General features: G+C 38.9%; 1 protein-coding gene across 1 annotated transcript in view; it reads right to left on the bottom strand.

Annotated features, from left to right (window-relative positions):
• agap3 (ArfGAP with GTPase domain, ankyrin repeat and PH domain 3) overlaps positions 1-14001 on the bottom strand; it is a 134806-nt gene that overhangs the window by 91874 nt on the left and 28931 nt on the right. The window lies entirely within an intron of this gene.

Raw genomic sequence — 14001 nt, forward strand, 5'->3', positions numbered from 1 at the left:
TGTTTGACTTTGGGTGAGACCAAAAGAACAAAAGAGCAGGCAGAAAAGATACACAATCACAAGCAACATTCAGCTCAGCCCAGCTGCAATTGCATTCATCAATGCCATCGCACTGTCAAGAGGGGCGTGACACAAATAGAAAAACTCACTATGAGGCACATGCACAGACAACCACACACAAAACCCCAACTACACACACACACACACACACTGCTGGAGGCTGATGCTGTGCTCATCAGTGTCACTGTTGCTGAGCCCCTCGCTGAACAATTCACAGCAGGAGCGCAGACGATGGAAGAAAAAGGATGCTTACATAAAGGCGAACATAGAAACAAAGGCTTTATGGGATGCAAACATCCCCTGGCATGAACAAACAAAATATACAGCATGACAGAGAAAATCACGAACACACTCAAACTAGAAATTGGCCCACAAACACAGCATCGATTAAAAAAACAAACTTCACGTTCAAATTTTTTAAAATAAAATAAAATAGAATGGAAAGTCTCGCAATCCACCTTTTTCCCTAAACGTGGACATACTACAAAACAAAAACCACAAAATGGCGCTGCAACTATCGGCTCAACAATTGCACATCCACTGCCCTAAAGACAAACAAGCACCATTATCAAGACTGTCTCAGTGTTTCCATGGGTGCTGGATTTCTTTATTCCTCATTTCAAGTCTACATTCAACAGAGCACTGCTGTCATGCTCTGTACAGCCGCCCACGTTCAACCTTGCAGAGTGCGAGAGAGAGAGAGATAGAGAGGGAGGGAGTTAGAGTAGGAGGGAGTACAGGAGAAAACCTTGCTTTCACAGTAAGACACCAACAATACATTATGGGAGGACAAACCATATTGCTCCATGCTGTTTTTCTTACAAACGACTACACGAACAAACAATACGCTCGCATATTATACACATCGAAGGCGGCGTGCCAGGCCTTGATTACTATCGCCCCGTTTGAGCGGCTGACTAGAGCCAGAAGGGAAATACGCAAACTCTAAATGTGTTCACCAATAGGTTATGTTTATGTTTTGTTTTTGGGGTTTTTTATGTATATACAGCGGGGAACACATTTGTCCTTCCTGAACTTCAGCAATTTTCTGGTTAATTAAATTAAAGGAAAAAGGAAACTCATTTTGTTTGAAATCCACTTCAACAGACTCAGGTACTGTTTATCCCTCAGGTCAGAACAACATTGATTTTCACGGGGGGGAAAGCGAACAACTCCAGCTTCCATGTTTTTCTAACGTAGCAATGCTCAAGAAACGCTGCTTTTTCTGTCTAGACAGAATTCAAACTCAGAATACTGCAGCAAGATTATGAAATCTGTTTGTGAAACGCGGCTTTCATAATTAAGAAGCAGCAACGGGGGAAACAAAGTGCGGTCGTGTTATGCAAGGCTATTTATTTTCCATATTAAAAATCTTAAAAGATCATAAACTGGTCTGATGGTGCAAATGGGGACATGAACTGTAGCTGCTACTGATGATAACAGCAAGGTTACATTCTAGTTTAGAGGAGGAGCCATGCGCTGATTATCACCTTAATCAAAAACTAAAAGTATGCCTCCACCATCGAGTCAGCTTGCACTTTACATCCATGCCTGTTCAGTCTTGACCTTTGACCTTTTTAGATATAAAATGTCATCAAATTGTCATTTTAGACTATTAGTGGATACATTCTGTAGATGTGAGGTCACAGTGAGCAAATCGGTTCATGATTGAGTCCAAGTAAATTAATTTACATTTGCCAACCAACCTAAAATGCATTTCTTTGGACTACGACAAGAAAACCAATTAGCATGACAGAACTCACAAAATATACAAACACTACATAAAAAGGCCCCACCCAGGTAGTGGATTAAAACCCAGTCCTAACCAATGCACGACCGTAGGAACTGCGGGTCACATAGGAGCAAACAATGCTAAGCTACCATTGTGACTGAACACCTTCAAGTTCAAATCCTGCATAGACGCAGTGATACTATAGTGCTGTGGATCTTTATTTGTCTCAGACAGTCGACCCCGGACAGTGAAGTGTGCCTTTAGGGATGGCTAAAGAGTGGTCTCGCACTCATGTTTAAAAGAAATTGTAACAAAAGACCTCAATACAAAATGACATTTAGAAAAAAAATCCCCCGATATGAAAACTATTTAAGCTTTTTTTAGTGTTTAGGGTCTTTGCTGCCAGCAATCAAAACTTCAGCATTTCCAAAATCAGTACAAACAGTACAAACCGCTTACATCAAAATCCTAGCAGTCTAAGTGAAACGGGAATCATGTTGGACTTGATCTGTATTATCATTTGAAGATCCCTCATGATTGTGACCCATATTACTGCAGGGGGAGGGAATCTATCAGAGGCAGTTCATCAGCGAGGATGAGCTCCTCTCGTGGCTCATAGTCAAGGCCGCTCATTTGTGAACACACACAAACATTGGCGCTGTACCCCTGCCTCAAACGACCTATTATAACTTCCTGTCCTCGTCTCGTCTCTCGGCAGACCACTGAGCTGTCAGGATATGAAAGGTGAAAGCAAAGCAGTGACCACCAGGTTATTAAAGCTAGTTTGACTGGTAGCGATGAAGGAGAGGAGGTGCAGAAAGAGGAGATAATCAGACATTTTGGCAGTGGCAGTCCACTGAATGAACTAAAATTATTCCTCCATGCAGCCTCAATTCCATCTGGCTTACTAACCATGCTGACAGAGACAAAATGTTCCTTATTGTGGCCTGCTGTAAGCATAAAACCTGGGTAACCATGGAGAGGGGTTTACTTCACTCTGCATCTCTGCTCACATCACCAATTAGCCAACTTGCACCGATTCAAAAGACAAGAGGGTCAGAATTGATGATATCTGATGGGCTCCCCATTTTTCAAAGCAAATAAAGCATTATTTATAGAACGTACAGCAAACACCAGAAACATCTGAACACATCCTCAGTGCATCTTTGCACTCATTATTTTTGCTAAAACTCTCATTATTTGGCAAAAGACAGCTTTCTACAGTTCGGTGATCTCCAGGGGAGTAGAGCTCAAACGATAGGCACCTCTACCACAAATTTAACCTTGCAACTGCTTTGAATTAGACAGTTGCTACAAAGGAGGGTTTGGGGAAAGCATAAAAGAGGCTTTGATTACAGATAGCTACAGTGATCTTGTGTGCAGCTTGATTTCAATACACCTTAAACTCATGCTTCTTTGCAGAGAATGACTAATCCACAATCAAGGGTTTTGCTCTTATGAGCATGTTTTGGGTGCCAGATGAGCTAGATGTTGTCTTGTTGAGATGCCGGGCAGCCTACGTCAGCACAATAGGCTGCTGTCCAATTCCACAGAGCAAGGACGCAGGACAGACAAGCGTGAACAGCAAAAAGGCCCTTTCCCTCTAGGATTTTCTTCTCAAGCCTGGCAGCGCTCCGAGCCCGTGAGTCTAATTCTGCCACCAGGCCAGTCCCTGGCATCCTCTCCAGATGGTGGTGAACAGGGGGGTGAACAGGGAGATTAGGAAGAGAGTGATGACTGGTTCCTGACTACACATCCGGCGGCTGAGTCCCATTCTCCTCCTTCTTCTATCACATGCCAGCCATGGCCATGGATACCGGATGCTCCCTGGTCTCTGTACTTCAGCGAGGTGTTAAACTGTTTATTATGAACATAACGTGATTCTGTGGGAGTGCTGGAAGGTCAAAGCAGTACAAGCTCTTTAGAGAGGCCACATATTTTTTTACATAAAAGTTTAACTACAATCATCATCTGATCAAACCTGATCTTTGACCTATGGACATTAAAGATCATCACTATTACTTTATCATTAAAAACTAATTTTCTAATATGAATTTTCCAAGTTGTGCCTGAAAGCATGTGTTGCGACATCTTTGACCTCCCATGTTAGATGTTCATGCTCCAGTTCAAGTAAACATTTGTGCCAAATCTGAAGAAAATCCCTTCCAACGTTCCTGGGATATCATGTTCACAATAATGGGATGGATGACAGGTGGAATCACTTAAAAATATAATGCCTACACTCACTACTCACTTACAGTATATGAACAAAAGTACTGGGCCACATCCACCTTACACCTACAGGAGTCACTCAGTCATGAAAATCCAAGCCACGAAGCTCCCGGCCCACAGTTACTGTGCCGACGTTAATGCCAGAGGAAGTTTGGAGCTCAGCAGTTATTGAGTCAGCAGGATGTTGACTATACCATTAGGTGACCTCGCTCTGTAACTTTACATGGTCTGCTAGTTTGCTCAAATTTTGCCAAAATACCACATTCAGTTGTTGGAATAGCTAGGAGGGAAGAAATTCCATGCACTTACTTGTAGCAGTGTTGGCATCTTATTACACTATGACACTCAAATTCAGTGAACTCTTTAGTATGGCAGACTGCACAGCTACACCTGTGGGAATAGCACTGAGGCCATTTGAATACAAAAATTAAGAGGTGTGGTCCAAAAATTTTTTATCCACAAAGAGCATAAAACTTGTGTTTCTGCAAAAAAGAAGATACCTAGTAGTAACCAGTTTGTTTTTTTTTGTTTTTTTATGATTCTTTAGGATTTTATTTTAAATCGGTCTTTTATGCACCTCTGTATTTTTATTCAATAGAGTCCATCAGAGTAGTTTTGTATGATTCACAGTTCAAAATAACCTTTACTTATTCCAAACTAGGCCTTGCGCTGTGTGCCTGACATGACCACATTAGAAATAATGTTAGTGTTGGTGAATTCATCACAAACCAGGTGTCGAAATAAACTGTTGGAATCTGAGTATTTACAGCAATCTGAAGCCTGAGCTTTGTTCTCATGTGGATTTCTTACACATACGCTGACCTCATTCATTTTAAATGAATGACCATGTTTATTATATATGAGCATCCACCTCTAAAACAGTATTTATCGGAAAGAAAAAAAGAGGAAGACGGTCATTTTAAAACAGAAGTGAAATCTAAAACTTAATTAAACTTACGGCTTTAATAGAGATAAATCTGTTCAAAAAGAGTGTGTAACTGCAACTGAATTACCTGAATGAAAACGTTAAATTCAACTATGGGTGAAAAAAGTTGCATCAGCTTCTGTTTTTTCAGAGTTTTGGAAGACGTTCAAGAGATGCTCGTGCCAAAATCCTGCAACTTGGTGCTGAAACAGTAAGCAAAAAACAATCTCAGACTTCCTTCTTTGTTCAGGAAAGTTGGTGAGACAGGAAAAGTGGCAATTCAGGCAAAAAAAAGTGTGCCTATAATTTACAGGCTTAAAGGACACTGCAGTGAAGAAGTGTGAAAGAGGTGGGGACATGACAAAGGATAAGAAAATTTTCACATGAATTGCTGTCATTAACCACACAAATACTGAAAGACTCTCAGAAAAAGAACAATGAAGTTATTTATTTATTTGTTATCTGTTATCTCCTCCAGATTGGATAAAGAGAGCGAGCAGAGGGGAAACGAAGCAGAAGAGATGAAGAGCACTCAGAGCAACTCAGACACAAAGTTGCTGCGTTGCTGTGACTGCGCTGTTTGATTTATGACTCTCCTCTTTAAGTGTGATGCTGCAGATCTTGCGTAACCCCCTTCAACTGGAGAAGCTGTGAACTACACCACAGGGTGTCATTGAATGATTCCTGTGCTGCCTGTACCCAGTGTCCAGTGCCTTGATTTGTACAGAAACACAACAGGAAATGCAAAAAATAAATAAAAATAAGGGGCCTAAGCCGCATGGATCACATAAGACCTGCCATCATCACCAGGTGCTGTTGTCCGGCCGCAGGTCTTCAAACCAATTACAACACAAACAGTATCCAATGTTACAAAAAGCACCAAAAAAAGCACCTAAAGGCATACTTAAAGCAATTTTCTCCTTTGATCTGGCTCAGTTGTAGTCTGATGTGTATTTAAGTAAATGAGGTAATTTTCACAAATAGTGTCTGAGGAGCTAAAACAGAATTATAAATGACATGTGATTATAGGCAGTGAGGTGTGGACATAAACAGGTTTCTTTCAATTTGGGATCAAAAGAGCAAAATGACGCTTAGTCATCCAGCAAGCCTGAAATAAATAATGAGGAATCAGATCTGTAACCATGCTCGTGATGACCCATTACGCTAATATTGATTTTTTTAAAAAATCATTATTTCTGAGGTGAGTGCTGCGTGTTGTGGGTTCGGACAAAAAGATGAGGCTAAGCCAATCAGTGGGCTTTGATCAATTCCACTTAGATTTGTCCTGAAAAAAAGTTTCTACTGAGTGAAGCCTTGCGTATCAGAGTCACTCACTGGACCACTTTTTTTCCCTTGCCTTTTTATTTATTTAGTCTAGTTCTCCTAAAATTTGCCACTGCAGCCAACACGCTTAAAAGCATGCAAGGTATACTTTGAAGGTGAACTGTCTCTCTTTATCCATGTCCTTGTTCCCTTTTCATTGAACAAGTTGGATAATGGAACAAGTGGATGCTTTGAAGCGTGGGACTGTATTGCTTATTTTCATTCAATGCGACAAAATCACAGGCAAAGCATTAACAGGGTTTAGGCAGCATTGGCTATTGAAGAACAACTCATACACGTCAATATGCATTTACATTAGCACAAGAAGACAATAGGAAGAGGAAATATGCTCTAAACGAGCATTTTTTATTCTACAACATGGACAACAGAAGCAGATCATGCGTGGGGAAAATCATGAGTGTAGCTATAAGAATAATGGAAATGGAATGACATTTATATCACACTTTTTCTAGTCTTACTGACCACTCAAAGTGCTTTGGACTAGCCGTACATTTATAAAGTGCTTTATTCAATGCACTTTAAGCACTTTATATACCTCACATCCTCAGAGCATTTAAAATCACCAGTTAACCAAACAAACATATCTTTAGACTGCGGAAGAAGCCAGAAGAACCCGGAGGAAAGGCACACAGGAATGGGAAGAGCATCCAAACTCCACACATAAAGGAAATATACAGTTGTGTGCAAAAGTCTTAAGTCACCTATAACTGCTTTGTTGATTCCCAAAGAGGTACTGGCTGAAAATATGGCAATTTCAACATGGTGTTCAATGTTTCCTTAAAAAGAGGAAACTGCACAACTGGAGGACAAAAGAAGAAGTGGCAGGCTTAAAACCTATCTGAAGCAGATGAGAAGAATCTGATATCCTTAAGAAATACGGGGGGGGGGAAATCCAGCAAAGATCTGACATAGGACCTCAGAGATCCTGGCCTTTTAACTTATCCATCTATTGTCCACTGAAGCCTCATTAAAAATGTTCAAGAAGCCATTCTTAGAGACAGGAAACGAAGAGGAAAGGCTGAGTAACGCCAAGATACACAAGAACTGGACTGAAACTCAGTGGCAACAGGTCATTTTTCAGCAAGTCAGTGATCTCAAACACACTGCCAACGCACTAAAAGCATAACTAGATAGAAAAACATACCATGGAACACCTTACCAGGCCTTACCAGAGCCCTGACCTCAACATTATTGAAGCAGTGTGGGATCATTTTTAAAAGAGAACAGAACAAAAGGCAGCCAACATCCAAAGAAGGGCTTCGAATGTCCTTCAGGATGTCTGGAGGACTAGTCCTGAAAACTACATAAGGAAAAAACAAGAGACAGTTCCCACTGTGTTGAAGAATAAAGGTCATATCTAATGTTGACTTTTAAGCTCATTAGAATGAATTCCCTTATATCCTGTATTTCCTGTATGTATATCCATATGGTTCAATAAATCACTCCACCTATTTTTAATTTTCCAAGCAAAATATAAAGAAATGAGGAGGAGCTCAAGACTTTTGCACAGCACTGTATTAAAGACGTCACAAATTCTGACAGAAAATTCTTTTCCATGAACACTGAACCATCAACTATCAGCTACAAGTACAGAAGGCTTTGCTGCCAAGTACCATTTACACACAGAGCTAAATCACTGAAAAACAAAGTTTACACTGGAACTGGTGATAGGTTTTCTGTTTTGTCTTTCACAAATGCAAATGCTGAATAACCTAATATTAGAAACACCAGTTACTGAACGAGTTGAGTGATAAAATCTGCTCTGACAGTTTAATTTGTTTTAGTTAGTTGTTTTTTTTAAGGGAAATTACTCTGCAGGTCTCATAGATAAATACACATTTGATATTGTTACATATCAAAGCCCTACAAGTTAGGCTATTCGATTTTTATTGCACAGAAACCTTTAGATGTTGTTTATGTAGCCACCTAGTGCCAAAACCATGCGGTCCATGTCGATATGCTTACAGCAAGTAGAGAAGTAAACAGAAACTCCTAATCAATCTGCAACTGTCAGCTGGAGCGTTCAGAAACCAAACCACAGACTCCAACTTCAGACACAATTTAAAATTGGGAATCAATGGAAGAGTAGGGAGTTGACTCCACTTATTTTAAGTTTATGTTTAAAAATTTATGGAGAATTGGGGTCATCACAATAACTACAGATGATGAATTTTATGGTAGTTATAGATTAATTTGACTTGTAGCACAATAATTGTGTGGATGCTTTAAGCATCCACACTATTGAGTTCCTGTTTCTCTTTATTGTGTGGATGCTTTAAGCATCCACACTATTGAGTTCCTGTTTCTCTTTATTCTTTATTGTGTGGATGCTTTAAGCATCCACACTATTGAGTTCCTGTTTCTCTTTATTCTTTATTATCTTTATTATTATTATTCTTCAAGTTGCTTCCGTACACTTTTCGCCGTAGAACTACTTCCACAATTTTCAGCCGATTTTCACCGTTCAAATTTTAAACTATTCTGCTATTTTTGCTCTTTCCGGCTATGACTTTTGCTATTTTTTGCTATTATACTTTTTAAAATATTAAGCTTTTTTCCTTTAATTTGTCCCATTGAAATGAATGGGAAACTTCAGCAATTCTGCTAAAATTTGCTTGTTTTTGAAACTTAACTACTTCCTCATATTTTCACCTAGAACAACCATTCAAATTTTAAAATGTTCACAAATTATTGGGCTATTCAGGTATGATTCAGCTTTTTCAAATCTTTTACTGTTTTACTTTTATGCCTCTTAAAGTTTTGAGTTGCAAAATTGTGATTTTTCACAAAATACATGTGTTGTTATGGTTGCTATGCTCTTGGCTTCCAGTGTGCCACTGAAGCTTTTGCAATTTTCACTTCATGTCCGAACAACTTCCTGCTACTTGCTCAATTTTCACTCAACTTCCACAAATTATACATCAAAACGTAGGTATTTTTGCTGGCTTTCAGAAAATGTCACCATCATTGTTGTGGGATTTATATAATTTTGGCAAATCTCCTCAGACTAACACAAGGTCAGAAAACTCTCCATATAAAGTCAATGGAGAGTTTGTTCAAAATCACCGCTGCATTTCTGTAATGAGAGGCATATTCGAATCGTCATATCTCCTTAACGAAGCAAAGTTAAGACATGAGGCTTGTCCCGGTATATCTTCAGACACTCGTGACGCTCACAATTCAAGAATTATTTTCTCACCTATTACCGTTCTGAAATGAGTTGGACTTGTTTGAGGGTAGGAAATTTGTCCTTCGCTCAGATTTCTTCAGATTTCAAACTGTGGAAATGAACCACTTTTTTCTCTCGTCATAACTTTTTGTTGGATTTCCACAGAGACCTGAAAATTTCCATGATTGTTCACCAAACCCTGCTGTCTCTTACGGTGAAAGAATGATATCGATACTCCAAATAGATTTAGAGTTAGAAAGCGTTGTTTGAGGGCAAGTCAAGGCAGTTTTTGCTTCGCTCTACTCAGTTATGGTGCATTAGAAGTCAAATATCTTTAATAATTCATATTTTAATGATAAATTGTAAACACTGGAAGATTCCCCCATCTCTTCTGAACAAAACGGTGTAAGAATGACCGCTCTAGCCCCTACGGTTAGGAAATTATTTTCATTTGTTTGAGGGGAGTCCTCACTATGAGAAATAGGCTGCAATAATCCTGTGCCTCTCTGTGCTGCCTGTGTAAAAAGAGGCACATGTTTTGGCGGGAAAAAGTACACAGGCTCTCTGATTGGTGGATTCAAATTCAGCAGCTCCCAGGCTGACCTAGAAACTTACTTCTCTCTCCCTGTGCATTTTTTTGCTGATTTTTTTCATTTAACAAGTATATTTGAGGGACCCTCAGCATGTTCAGCATTTTTTCAGCTGTCCATTTTGCTTTTCCAATTTTTCTGTTTAACTTATTACTATTGTGCTAAATAATACTATTTCTGCTATTTTATAAGATTTGTGCCTAATATAGTATTTCTGCTAAATTACAATATTTCTGCTTTTTATAGGATTTTTGCTAAAACATAGTATTTCTACTAAATGTAGTGTTTATGCTTAATCATCCTATTTCTGCTTTTTATAGGATTTGTGCTTAATATAGTATTTCTGCTAAATTATAGTATTTCTGCTTTTTATAGTATTTGTGCTAAAACATAGTATTTCTACTAAATGTAGTATTTATGCTTAATCATAGTATTTCTATATATTTCTGCCAGGTCCCCAGGCAGCCAATCCTCTGTGAGGACTGAGAAATTCAAATTTTCAAATCAGGGCCTGCACGGCTTCCCAGCCAATCATATATGTGTCCTGAGGCATTCAAATTTGCATATTGGGGCCTTCATGGCTTCTAAGCCAGCCAATCATATCTGAGGGCTGAGGAATTCAAATCCACAAATCAGGGCCTGCACAGCTTCCCAGCCAGCCAATCATGTATGTGGGCTCCAGGTATTCAAATTTGCATATTGGGGAATTCGTGGCTTCTAAGTCAACAAGTCATCCATGTCATATATCTCTAAAAATTCATATTTTAATGATAAATTGTCAACACTTGAAGATTCCCCCATCTCTTCTGAACAAAACGGTGTAAGAATGACCGCTCTAGCCCCTATGGTTAGGAAATTATGGTCATTTGTTTGAGGGGAATCCTCACTATGTGAAATAAACTGAAAGAAGCAGGTCTATGTCTCTGTGCTGCGTGTGTAAAAAGATGCACCTGTTTTGGCGGGAAAACGTAAACAGCCTCTCTGATTGGTGGATTCAAATTCAGCAGCTCCCAGGCTGACCTAGAAACTTAGTCCTCTCTCCGTGTGTGTGTGTGTGTGTGTGTGTGTGTGTGTGTGTGTGTGTGTTTAGTGGGAGAGAGAGGACCCTGCCCTTATTTGACAGCATGTCATTGTAGGATTTAAATTGAACATAGTTAGACTGGTTGACTGGATTAGAGCCTGTGTTTGTGTGTCCCTCTGTGCATTTGTGTTTCAATAAGTTATTACTATTCTGCTAAATCATAGTATTTCTGGTACTTTTCGGTACTTGTGCTAAATACAGTATTTCTGCTAAATCATACTATTTCTGCTTTTCATAGGATTTGTGCTTAATATAGTATTTCTGCTAAATTATAGTATTTCTGCTTTTTATAATATTTGTGCTAAAACATAGTATTTGTACTAAATGTAGTATTTATGCTTAATAATAGTATTTCTATATATTTCTGCCAGGTCCCCAGGCAGCCAATCCTCTGTGAGGACTGAGACATTCAAATTTTCAAATCAGGGCCTGCACAGTTTCCCAGCCAATCAAATAAGTGTCCTGAGGCATTCAAATTTGCATATTGGGGCCTTCGTGGCTTCTAAGCCAGCCAATCATATCTGAGGGCTGAGGAATTCAAATCCACAAATCAGGGCCTGCACGGCTTCCCAGCCAGCCAATCACATATGTGGTCTCAGGCATTCAAATTTGCATATTGGGGAATTCGTGGCTTCTAAGTCAACAAGTCATCCATGTCATATATCTCTAAAAATTCATATTTTAATATTAAATTGTCAACACTTGAAGATTCCCCCATCTCTTCTGAACAAAACGGTGTAAGAATGACCGTTCTAGCCCCTACGGTTAGGAAATTACGGTCATTTGTTTGAGGGGAGTCCTCACTATGAGAAATAGACTGCAAAAATCCTGTGTCTCTCTGTGCTGCTGCGTGTGTAAACAGATGCACCTGTTTTGGTGGGGAAAAGTGCACAGCCTCTCTGATTGGTGGATTCAAATTCACCAGCTCCCAGGCTGACCTAGAAACTTACTTCTCTCTCCCTGTGTGTGTGTGTGTGTGTGTGTGTGTGTGTGTGTGTGTGTGTGTGAGAGAGAGAGAGAGAAAAAGGCTTTTAATGGGATGATCTCATTCTAAGATTTAAATTCAATATATTTAGACTGGTTGACTGAATTGGATCTTGTGTGTGGGTCTCTCTGTGCATGTGTGTTTCCTCATGTGTACATATTTGTGATTGTGTGGCTGTAATAAATGTTTTTGCAGATTTTTGTCATTTAACAAGTATATTTGAGGGACCCTCAGCATGTTCAGCATTTTTTCAGCTGTCCATTTTCCTTTTCCAATTTTTCTGTTTAACTTATTACTATTGTGCTAAATCATACTATTTCTGCTATTTTATAAGATTTGTGCTTAATATACTATTTCTGCTTTTATAGGATTTGTGCTTAATATAGTATTTCTGCTAAATTATAGTATTTCTGCCAAATTATAATATTTGTGCTAAAACATAGTATTTGTACTAAATGTAGTATTTATGCTTAATAATAGTATTTCTATATATTTCTGCCAGGTCCCCAGGCAGCCAATCCTCTGTGAGGACTGAGACATTCAAATTTTCAAATCAGGGCCTGCACAGTTTCCCAGCCAATCAAATAAGTGTCCTGAGGCATTCAAATTTGCATATTGGGGCCTTCGTGGCTTCTAAGCCAGCCAATCATATCTGAGGGCTGAGGAATTCAAATCCACAAATCAGGGCCTGCACGGCTTCCCAGCCAGCCAATCACATATGTGGTCTCAGGCATTCAAATTTGCATATTGGGGAATTCGTGGCTTCTAAGTCAACAAGTCATCCATGTCATATATCTCTAAAAATTCATATTTTAATATTAAATTGTCAACACTTGAAGATTCCCCCATCTCTTCTGAACAAAACGGTGTAAGAATGACCGTTCTAGCCCCTACGGTTAGGAAATTACGGTCATTTGTTTGAGGGGAGTCCTCACTATGAGAAATAGACTGCAAAAATCCTGTGTCTCTCTGTGCTGCTGCGTGTGTAAACAGATGCACCTGTTTTGGTGGGGAAAAGTGCACAGCCTCTCTGATTGGTGGATTCAAATTCACCAGCTCCCAGGCTGACCTAGAAACTTACTTCTCTCTCCCTGTGTGTGTGTGTGTGTGTGTGTGTGTGTGTGTGTGTGTGTGTGTGTGTGTGTGTGTGTGTGAGAGAGAGAGAGAAAAAGGCTTTTAATGGGATGATCTCATTCTAAGATTTAAATTCAATATATTTAGACTGGTTGACTGAATTGGATCTTGTGTGTGGGTCTCTCTGTGCATGTGTGTTTCCTCATGTGTACATATTTGTGATTGTGTGGCTGTAATAAATGTTTTTGCAGATTTTTGTCATTTAACAAGTATATTTGAGGGACCCTCAGCATGTTCAGCATTTTTTCAGCTGTCCATTTTCCTTTTCCAATTTTTCTGTTTAACTTATTACTATTGTGCTAAATCATACTATTTCTGCTATTTTATAAGATTTGTGCTTAATATACTATTTCTGCTTTTATAGGATTTGTGCTTAATATAGTATTTCTGCTAAATTATAGTATTTCTGCCAAATTATAATATTTGTGCTAAAACATAGTCTCAATTTAAAATTACAATATTCATAGTTCATCACAGTGTCTCTGGTAAATCACAATATTTCTGCTCTGTTGTACTATTTTTCTAAATCATAGTGTTTCTGTAATGTTTAAGTATTTTTGGCTAAATATATTCTTTCTGTTATCTTATACTATTTCTCCTAAATTCTTGTATTTTTGAGAAGTTATCATGTTTCTGGTAAGTTACAATATTTCTGCTAAATTCTGCTATGCTATTGTATTTCTGCCAAGTATTATGTTTCCTCTAAGATATTGCAGTTCTGCTAAGTTATTCCATTTTAGCAAACTTCT

The sequence above is a fragment of the Astatotilapia calliptera genome, chromosome 18, assembly GCF_900246225.1.
Source record: "Astatotilapia calliptera chromosome 18, fAstCal1.2, whole genome shotgun sequence".
NCBI classification, from domain to species: domain Eukaryota; kingdom Metazoa; phylum Chordata; class Actinopteri; order Cichliformes; family Cichlidae; genus Astatotilapia; species Astatotilapia calliptera.